The sequence below is a fragment of the Eptesicus fuscus genome, chromosome 7, assembly GCF_027574615.1.
Source record: "Eptesicus fuscus isolate TK198812 chromosome 7, DD_ASM_mEF_20220401, whole genome shotgun sequence".
NCBI lineage: Eukaryota > Metazoa > Chordata > Mammalia > Chiroptera > Vespertilionidae > Eptesicus > Eptesicus fuscus.
In genome coordinates this window covers 41,637,927-41,649,273 of record NC_072479.1, presented here as the reverse complement: position 1 = coordinate 41,649,273, position 11,347 = coordinate 41,637,927, and positions in this window count along the sequence as shown.

Here is an 11,347-nt window from a genome sequence, read left to right as displayed (position 1 = left end):
CCCAGCAGCAAGCTAACCTACCAGTTGGAGCATCTGCCCCTGGTGGTCAGTGTGCATCATAGCAACTGGTCGAACGGTTGAGCAGTCGGACACTTAACTTATTAAGCTTTTATTATATAGGATGAGTTTCAATGAAGTGCCCATCTACTTTTTTTATCACCAGTTCCTGAAATTATAGACCTGAATTTTCCCTGAAATTCTAATCTTACCCAGCATTTGGTTTCTAAAAATGACTTGAGCTTTCTCGATTTCATCTATCTTCTTTTTAAATGTATTTTTATTTAAAAAAATATTTAATGCTGAGAGTATTACAGATGTCCCCTCTTTCCCCTCCCCATTACCCTCCTCTACCTGGTTAAAGAAATAGACTTACACATCCAGGAAGCACAGAGAGTCCCAAACAAGAGGAACCCAAAGAGGCCCACACCAAGACACATCATAATTAAAATGCCAAGGTCTAAAGACAAAGAGAGAATCTTAAAAGCAGCAAGAGAAAAGCAGTCAGTTACCTACAACAGAGCGCCCATACAACTGTAAGCTGATTTCTCAACAGAAACTTTGCAGGCCAGAAGGGAGTGTCAAGAAATATTCACCCTGGACCCGGGTGAGGCCTCGTGCACCTAGGCCCGGGTGAGCCCAAGTGGCCCTGGGTCTGGGAGAGGCCAAGCGACCCTGGGTCCGGGTGAGACCATGTGTCCCTGGATCCGGGTGAGGCCTCGTGCACGTAGGCCCGGGTGAGGCCACGTGCCCCTGGGTCTGGGAGAGGCCAAGCGTCCCTGGGTCCGGGTGAGACCATGCGTCCCTGGATCCGGATGAGGCCTCGTGCACCTAGGCCCGGGTGAGCCCAAGTGGCCCTGGGTCTGGGAGAGGCCAAGCGTCCCTGGGTCCTGGTGAGACCATGCGTCCCTGGATCTGGGTGAGGCCTCGTACACCTAGGCCCGGGTGAGCCCAAGTGGCCCTGGGTCTGGGAGAGGCCAAGCGTCCCTGGGTCCGGGTGCGACCATGTGTCCCTGGATCCGGATGAGGCCTCGTGCACCTAGGCCCGGGTGAGACCACGTGCCCCTGGGTCTGGGAGAGGCTAAGCGTCCCTGGGTCCGGGTGAGACCATGCGTCCCTGGATCCCGGTGAGGCCTCGTGCACCTAGACCCGGGTGAGCCCAAGTGGCCCTGGGTCTGGGAGAGGCCAAGCGTCCCTGGGTCCGGGAGAGACCATGTGTCCCTCGATCCAGGTGAGGCCTTGTGCAACTAAGCCCGGGTGAGGCCACGTGCCCCTGGGTCTGGGAGAGGCCAAGCGTCCCTGGGTACGGGTGAAGCCAGATCCTGGGTCCGGGTGAGGCCGTGCGCCCCTGGATCCATCCGGGTGAGGCTGGGTCCCAGGCCCGGGTGAGACCACGCGCCCCTTGGGTATGGGTGAGGCCACGTGCCCCTTAGTCCGGGTGACGCCGTGCCCCTGGGTTCGGCCGAGACCAAACCAGAGGGAGTCGGACCTCCATTACCACCATTTGTCCACCATCCAGAGCTGAGGGGTCAGTGCTGACATGTACACATAAGGAACTACTGGACATTGAAATTGGGTCTCAAAAGAACTGTTGGTCCAGGGGGAAGCTCGCTACAGATTGATTCATTTGCCTGTCAGCATAACTATTATTGCTCGTCTCACATTCAGTTCTTATTAGTATATATCTAGTGACATATGATCTCGCTCATCTAGAGGAAATGATGAACAACATAGACTGAGGAACAAGAACAGAACCAGAAGCAAGGAGGCATCGATCGGACTATCGGGCCTCAGAGGGAGGATAGGGGAGGGTAGGGGGAGGGTGGGGGGAGGGGGAGAGTTCAGCCAGGGGACCTGTGTGCATGCATATAAGCCTGTCCAACGGTTAAGTGCAACAGGGGATTGGGGCATGCGTGGGGAGAGGGGTGGGATGGGAATGGGGGGATGAGGACAAATATGTGACACCTTAATCAATAAAGAAATATAAAAAAAAAAAAAAAAAAAGAAATATTCAAAGTGATGAATAGCAAGATCCTACAACCAAGATTACTCTACCCAGCAAGGCTATCATTTAAAATTAAAGATCAGATAAAGAGCTTCATAGATAAGAAAAAGCTAAAGGATTTTATCATCACCAAACCAGTATTACATTAAATGTTGAAGGGTATTCTTTAAGAAGAGGAAGAAGGAGGAAAAGGAGAAGGAGGAGGAGGAGAAGGAGGAGGAGGAGAAATATGCACAATAAAATAGCAATAAATACATATCTATCACAATTGAATCTAAAAATCAAAATAGACGAACATGGAATCTAATGAACAAAATAAATTGATAAATAAAATAGAACCAGAGGCATGGAAACATGAAACAGACTGATGAATATCAGAGGGAAGGGGGGTGGGGAGTATAGATTAACCAAATAATTTATGTGCATATATGCTTTACCTATGGACACAGACAATTGGGAGGTGAAGGCCTGGGATGTGGTGGGAACCAGGTAGGGAAAGTTTTCTGTCATTATTTCTTCAAATAGGTTTTCAGTATCTTTCTCTCTCTTCTCCTTCTGTCATCCCTATAACACGAATGTTGGTATGCTTGAAATTGTCTCCGAGGATCCTTATACTACCTTCAAATTTTTGGATTCTTTTTGCTTTTTGCTCTTCTGCTTGGGTGTTTTTTTTGCTTCCTCATATTCCAAATCATTGATTTGATTCTTAGAATCTTCTACTCTGCTGTTAAATCCCTGTAAATTATTCTTTATTTCAGTTAGTGAATGCTTAATTTCTGACTGGTCCTTTTTCATGTCTTTGATGTTCTCACTAAGGATGTTCTTACTGAAATTCTCAGTAAGTCTCTTGAAGCTCTCATTAAGATCCTTGAGCAACCTTATAACCATTGTTTTGAGCTCTGTATCTAGTAGTTTGCTTGCTGCCATTTCATTTATTTTATTTTTTTCTGGAGATTTCTTCTGTTCTTTCATTTGTGACATGTTTCTTTGTCTCTGCATTTTGGCTGCTTCCCTGTGTTTGTTTCTATGTATTAAATAGACCTGCAATGTCTCTTGGAATTTGTAGAGTGGCTTTATGTAGTAGATGTCCTATAGGGCCCAGTGGCTCTGACTCCCCATTCACCTTAGCTGGGCCCTCTAGGTGAGTTCTTGTGTGGGCTGTGTGCACAGTCTTATTGTAGTTGAGCCTTGATTGCTGTTGGTGTCACTGGGAGGAATTGACTTCCAGGCCAATTGGCTATGAGGACCAGCTGTGGCTACAATGGGAGAGCTGCTGTGCAGGACTTGCTTCAATGGGGCTTTGGAGCTCACTGAGTCTGCCCCTTGAGTGTGTCAATTGTGGATGTGTAGAGTTATAATCTGGTATAGTCTGAAGCTGTCCACTGGGTGCGCTGGCCCTAGGGCATCCTGGAGGTGCAAAGTCAGCCTCTGCCTGGGGCCACCCAGCAGCAGCTACAGAGCAATCTGCAGATAGCTACTACTTGTGTTGGGCTTGGAAATGCCCAGGCAAGGCCAAACTGTGAAGCAAGGCATGCCGATGCTAATGCCAGATCTTGGGCCTCTTATTGACAGGTATGGGGAATGCTGACACCAGCTGCTGCTTGTTTGAGAGATTTTAGGAAAGTCTGAAGCCTGACCCAGGAAAGGCCATTCATATGGAAAAGCCACAGCAAACAGCTTGGGTGGGGCTATAAATTGGATGAGGGGAGGTTTCAGGGAATCACCAGGGCAGAACGAACAGTGTGAGCCAAGCTGATGGAAACTCAAATATGGCTGCCAGTCAGCTCTGTGATGGAGGAGGTCTCAGCACAGGAACAATGATCCCTGATAGCACCCCTATCTGGGACAAAGCTACCCCCAAGTTCCGGTCCAAATGCCAGACAATCCAGTTCCTCCAATTACATCCCTGGATTCCCCTCTCACTGCTGCCCAGTGCTGGAGCCCAGGGGGATCAAGTCATAAAATTCCGTGCACCATCCCTTTAAGAGAAACTGCCTGGGTCTCCAGCAGCGTCCTTGTCACTCAGCCACAGTCTTCACTGATTTTTACAGCCTGAAGTTAAAGGGGCCTCTCTCCCCAGAACTAGAACCCTGGGCTGGGGGCTTGGTATGCGGCTAGGACCCCTTACTCCTCAGAGGAGGCCTCTGCAGTGGAGATGCTTAATTTCTGACCCCCCTCCCTTATTTTTAAACCATACGTTGGTGTCGGACCAGCCCATTCCCCACCTCCACCCCTCCTACCAGTCTTGATGTGCTTTTCGGGGTGGGGAAGCTCATTTATTAAGGGCCACAGTTAATCAGGATTTATCTCATGACCTTCACCTCATTGCTTTACTAATTCTCAACTATTATCTTCTGAACTTGGCTCAGTCCCAATAAATTCTGTACCTTAAAAGAATAGCCTTAAAACACTTAGGTTCAAGTCCCCAAATCCTACTAGTACTCTTTCCTAAATTTCTCTTTTTGAGAGACTTCCAAGACTTTGTCAAGATAGTCTCCCTTGGTGCCATAAATTTAATAAGCTCAGCATTATTTGCCCAACAGCTTTTTCTGGGATCGCCAACAAAATTCATCTTGTTGGAGCCATGAAGCAGTATTTGGTTTCTTTAAAGCTTATTTACTATTATTAAGCAGATTGTCTAAATCTCTTTCTTGGAAGTGTGTAAAGAGACTTTGAGAAGAGTAGCTACTCTCCTAGGCCTTTTAGTTACGATAATTGGTAAGATAATGTATGGAAAGATAATATATGCAAAATGCTTAATAGAGTGCCTGGCATAATATAGGTGTTCAATGAATGTGAGCTATATTATAATCCTCTGACTCCCCAGTTCTTCCTTACCTGGACCCTGAGCAGTTTGCAAACTCCAGGTTAATTGTCTCTGAACTCAGAGTTCCAATTCATAGGTCGTCACTGGTTTCTCATCTGGAGTGATTGGCAGGGACCATCTGCTCCTCTTCCTCCCATCCAGTGTTTTCACTCGGTTCTCCTTTAGTCTCACCAGCAAGCTGAGGAATTTAATTCTTTACATTTGTCCTCCTTCACCCAGTTAAGGTGACTTTTTCTTGAGGAGGACTGACTGAGTGGAGGGCCTCTGTCAGTGACATTTGATTTTAATAACAAAAAGTGAAAAATACTTGCCCCTTATAATTGAGATTTCCTTTCTGCCACTTTCCCCAAACAAATGAACAAACCTAACAACCTCTTAAAAGCCTTTTGGAAGGGGTCTTGGCTGAAGAGGGGAATCTTAAGCTATAAGGTTAATGAAATTGGGAGTTTAGAGGAAACCTTGGTGTAATTACAGGGCTCCAGTACCATGGACAGAAAACATAATTTCGGAAGGGGGATGCCGGGAGAGGTTTTTAAAAATATCTCATACATCAGAGACCAAGAGACACCAAAAACATTGCAGTATCTGCATTAGTTCCTAAAATTCTCCTTTCTGAGACAGCACATCCTAAATGCCAACTCTATGTTATTATAAAATTCAAATCTATTCTGAAATTTAAAGAGGAAACAGATGAAGTAGAAATGTGTGAATAAAATCTTCCAAGGGGAAAAAATGCTTGAGAGTGAAGAAACCCTACAAAGATGTTTACTGTGCCCTTTCTAATTATTGGGTGAAGTGCTGAGCCTGGTGACTTCACTCCTTGATGGGGTGAGTGGGGTGCAGTGTTTGTGTATGTTTGGGGTACAAGGCAGAAACGTTTACTGAACCCGCAAGTTGTGTGCTGGTAAATGTTCGACACCCAGCCAGGGATGAGAGGGGTGCTCTCATTCATAGAATTTGCTGATTTCCATGGTGTAAATCAGCTCACTGTGGCTGATTGCAAGCTATCAATGAGACATCGCTGACTCGGAGTTGGGAAGACTGCACAATAACACGCCATTAGATGGTATTTCAACCATGCAGATACAGTAGACCAAAACACCCCCTCAAGGCAGAGACAATAGTAGAATAATTAAGAAGTGGTAAAATAATTAAGAAGTTGTGAGTTTTGAGTATTTAGTACCTGTGTTTTTAATATAATTTATGAAGTTACAAGTTTATATATTTCACTTTTTAATAATGGCTGTGTCTAACAACTAGTCCAGAAAAATGAACATTTGGTCTCGTGGGCAGCACTAACAGCACTGGAGTGTGTTCCCCTCTCACTGCTTTCCTATCACGATGCACATGCAGCTGGCCATGTGGGTTATTTCAAACCTGAATATGCAACCTCCCACCCACTTTTTCTGACAAAGACCTCATCTCTAATATGTGGTCCCATTGAATCTCAGTTTCAGGCAAAGATTCTCTCTCCGGGTGGGTGGGATAAGGTGGCCGGTGACCTCTCAGGTTGAACACTCTTCTGAACGGGCATTACTACCTCCAGGATCTGAGAGTTGGGGTGTGGGGGCAACAAGGAAGCCTACGCTATTACTACTATTGCCAAGTGTCGGGGATTTTTTTTTGAGATGATCTGTGTAGGGACAGAGCAATGGCACTTTTCCCAGAGTGTTGTGGACCAGGTTAATCAATTAAATGAACGTTCCAATTCAAATGACTCATTTTGTAGGAACAGCCAATTTGTCAATATAAGAAAACCATCAATCATTTTATTAAAAACTCAAAATGTACTGCTTCAGTTTTATGAGTTATAAACCCCACTTTGGCCAAAGACATATGGAAATGCACAGAGGAGGTGTTGGAGCTACTAGCGATGTTCAGCTGGCCTGCCATGTTTTCCAGGATGGTTAGGGGACGTCTTCTCAGCTAATTACATCTGCAACATCTTTATTCCCAAGTAAGGTCACAGTCTGGGGGGCATTATGAGTGGATCAATGGGTGGAAGGTGTAGGCAGGGAATGTATCAGCGAAAGGAAGTGCTTTCTGTCAGAGATGCCTCAATGTGGAATGGATGCTGTTCCCAATATCTCATCTATCACTCGGTGAGGACAAGGATGGTACACAGCAGATTCAAGCACCCAAAACTGCTTGGAAAAGATCAGCTGTAAAATGCCCTCTGAACCCGGATAAGCTTGCCCTACAATCAGCTTCGGATAGCTGCAGCACTTTGCGGAGATTTCTGAGCACTCAGGGCTGCATACCCGGTGTCTCTAAAGTGCACCCCCAGAGAAGCTCGCTCGGTGGGGGTCTGTCACCTTCTTGGGAAAATTTACCCAGGTTTTCATGCACACCATGATGCAGCCACATCCCAGTAAGTCACACGCTGTAGAAGCAAGCACTTCAAAGCTCCTGTTAATTACAATTCAGGGGCATCCGTTATTGTTTGAAGATACTGGTTTTGATGATGCCTAAGTGTATATCTAGGGTTCTGTGTAGCTGACAAATCACATGCATTTCTAGGCAAACCCCAACTGTAAAAATACAAGATAAATCCAGATTTAGGTAAGGAGAGACTGTTTGAAAGGATTATTGCAAACAGGGTGGTGCTGGGGGATGGTTGTAATGGGGGGAAGGGGACCATCACAAGGGGAGAATGCTCCAACCTGGAGATCTGCAAGCATCTCAAAGAGGAGGCTGAAAGGGGTGCTCTCTTACAGAGAGGAATAAACGAGCTGGAACGAGCTGGAACGAGCTGGAACGAGCTGGGTGTGGGGAAATGGGCTGAGCTGGCGATGGTGTCACCAGCTGATCAGGGAATGCTTTGCCCTGAGCTCAGCCTATTCTTAGGAGAGATGTTCTGGAGGGGTTGTATGCTGACTCAGCAACTCCAGCAGGTTATTTATTCCCCAGGGCCCCTTTCCTCGTTGTAAAGTCGGGGCAAATTCAGAGCTTGTCAGAGGGGGCTTCTGAACCCAGATCTGTCTGTCTCGGATCTTCCAGAGAAAAGACCAAGTGCAAATAAAAACTCAGGTCTTTACCAAGTTCTCTTTAAAGCTGATTCTTTTAAAAAAGGTGCAAACTGCCCTGGCCAGGTTGGTGGTTCGATTCCCAGTCAGAGCATATACCTAGGTTGTGGGTTTGATTCCCAGTTGGTTATGGGAGGCAACCGATCTCTCTCTCCCTCTCTCCTCTCTCTCTCTCTCTCTCTCTCTCTCTCTCTCTCTCTCTCTCTCTCTCCTTCTTTCTCTCCTTCTCTCAGCATATCCTTGGATGAAGATTTAAAAATAATCATAAAATAAAAAAGGTGCAAACTTGTTTTCTGAAATAAGGCTTTTTAATTTGATTAAATCACAATCGAAGAATTAGATGAAAAAAACCTTTAAAATTTTGCTTCATTATTTTTTATAACACCTGAGCATAGAACAAATCTACTTAGTTAGATGGATGGGGCTCAGTACTGTGTGTTTTAATAGTAAGCCTTCCAGGTGGTTCTCACACACACTAGCGCTGAGGACCCTGATGGAGTGAGTGCTTGGGCACACCTGGTTTGAAATCCGATTGCCTGGGGTGGAATCTTAGCTCTGTCATTTATTGCCTGTGACCTCTTAGGTATCAGTTTCTCAACTCACAGTTTTTGAGATGAGGATTGTGTTTTGGAGAGGATTGAGTCAATTAAAATACGTTAGACTGCAATGAATGCCAGGCACTATCAGTATTGTATATTATTGTATTATTATTATCATAATTTCTACCACCAGTCTCCAGTTTGTTTGCTTGGTACCCTGGAAAACCTGTTCTCAAGCAGCTCACAGTCTAGTAGGGAAAGCAATACCAATAATTCCAATGTAATATGCCATGGCAGTGAAAAGTGTCTACAGGTACAGAAGCAATGATGGGGAGGAAGGGAGTTTGAGGAGATAAGTAAGGGACTTGCTCAGCAGCAGTCTCAGAGGTCAAGGGAGATCACTGATTTTTTTTTTTTTTGAGGCTTCTAGTATAATAAAAAGTAAACTTTAAATTAAAAAAAAGTCTGGCATGGAAGTCATGCAATCACATTTTGAAGTCAGAAGGATTCAGATTGGAACTGAGCTTTGACACTTTATGGCCTTTGGCAAAGTAACTGTCTCTTTGAGCTTCAGTTTCCTTATCTCCATAGAAGTCTAATAACTAGGGTGTGTGAAGAACTAAGTTAGATGATGTATAGAGAACGTTTAATAAGCACTAGCTATTGTTCCCATTCTTCAGCTAAGTTTCGGGCACTACCTTGGTCTTCTCTGTGCCTCTAATTCCTTATCTCTAAAGTGGAGGCATTCACTAATCTGTAATGTACAGCAGCTGAAGGTACTCAAAGAGACAATAATCTTGAATGCTTTTTAAAAGTCAAAAGCGCTAACTGTTACAACTTTTAGTGACCATTTTAGAGATGAAACATGCAGCACCCTTCTGCGGCACTTTCAGCAGGACTTAGAATGTCTTCTTCTTGGGTTAAACTTGAACATCCTTGGCTACTACAAGGGACCTGACCCTCCCAATAGTTCCTTCAGATTCTAGCTCTCACCTTTCATTTTTACTCCCCCGTTGTCTTCTCTTCACAGTCTTCCACCAAAGCAGGGTCCTTCACTTTATTTCTCTTCTGTCACAGTCCACCTTTGTTTAGTGCTGATGTGTCCTTCTTTGCAGGTAGAAGTGGTCTCCTTTCCTAGCCATCAGTCATGAGTGGGGAAGGAGCATCTGCTACTTGGGAGGAGATCAGATCAGGGGTCATTGGAACGTTCTTTAGGAATGGTATATGGCTTAACATTTTATTTATGTATCTTACAGATGGTATTTTCTGACTGAGGTTAAATTTAGGAATGGTCCCTGGCTTTTGAACTTTTCCACTCTTGATGCCCTTTGTTTCTGTAGTTGCACCATCGGTCTTTTGTTCTTGATTTTTGTTGTTGTTGTTTTTTGCCTTAGCTTCTTGGCAAGCCCTCGGGCATAGAAACTTCTTGGCCACCAAAAGCTTGCAGCAGGGTGGCAGACAGGAAACATATTTCATTGCTCTTTCTTAAAGACTGAAATGATGCAGAGTTTCTTTCTGGGGTCAAGAACTCCAAGAGCAGAGAAATGTAATTTAAGTTAAGATCATTTACATAGAGGTTCTTGCATCATTACAATAAATCCCAGGAAATAATAATAATAACAAGCTCTACACAACTCTACTCAGATCAATCACTCTCTCCCATAACAGTAAAGTTTTCCTTGGGAGATACTGGGTTGGGGAGACATTTTATCGAGCTGACCTTTGGGTTTTTGTAGAGGAGGTAAATGTTTATTAACTCCTACACAGAACCATCCCTGTATGTTTTTCTCCATTACTCAAGCTTGAATTTTACCAGTTAAGTCTTACCCTTCTATTATGAATGATCCTTTTTTTTTTTTTGGCAACATCAAGTCTCTTGTGAATTTCTTCATATTCTAGCTGTAAAACCTCTTCTGGATTTTAGGTAGTTTGGTTTAATTAGCTTTAATAATATTTTATAACAGTATTATGTTAGAAAACCATGTTCTCTCCTTTTCTATTCAATAATATTTCAGCTTGAACATTTGTGATGACTTCTGCTAAGATATGACTCTAAATACAGTCTGATACTTGCTTACTTAATGGATGTCTCCAGACACACAAGATACAAAACTAAGAGGAATATCACACACCCTGTTGAAAGGTCTACTGAAGGTTGTGTCTCAGTGTTGGAGGTGGCCTTTGCGCTCACTGGCTTCTGAGCAGCTTTCCTATTTGTCTATATTGTGTAGACAGGTCTTTCCTATGAGTAATAAGAAGACCAGGTTGAATTCTAGCACTGTCCTATTTTGCTGTATCACTTTAAAACTTGGGTTTTGGTTTTCTTCATTGTTCATCCCTATGGCGGCCCTTCCAGCTCTAACTTTTTATGATTATGATGGATGTATCAGTAATTACTAAGTGATTACTTCAAATGGCAATATTCTCTTTTTCTTTAAGAGGAAAATTAATGAAATAAACAGCTACTTTGGGGGGAAAAAGTCTAGCCTCGTAAGTCAAATTCTTTTGGCAACCTAATTCTTTGAATTCAGAAACTGTTTTGAATAGGATTGCTTTGATTTAACATGTAATTCTATTATTGTACATTATTTTAAAAATGAATATATCTGTAAGTTGTAGAAAAATGAAATACTGAAGTTGTGAAAGACATCGTTCTTTCAACTGAAATATGAGAAGGCAAAAGGGCAAAATAATAATTCTGGAAATGGACTCAGCAGCGCTTCACTGAATATCACACTGCCCACTAAGGCAGGGAGGGTCAGTGAAAGGCACACGGGGGTCCGGATGGGGCAGCGCCTCTGGGAATACACCCACACTGTGGGCAATAGGTGACACTTCGGTTGCTAACAAACTAAAGAACTAAACACAAGAATTTAGCTAGCGACAGTTAACTTGAGAGTCTGTCCTATGCACATAATACTCTGGGTAACCAACTCAGCACTCAGGAATCAAA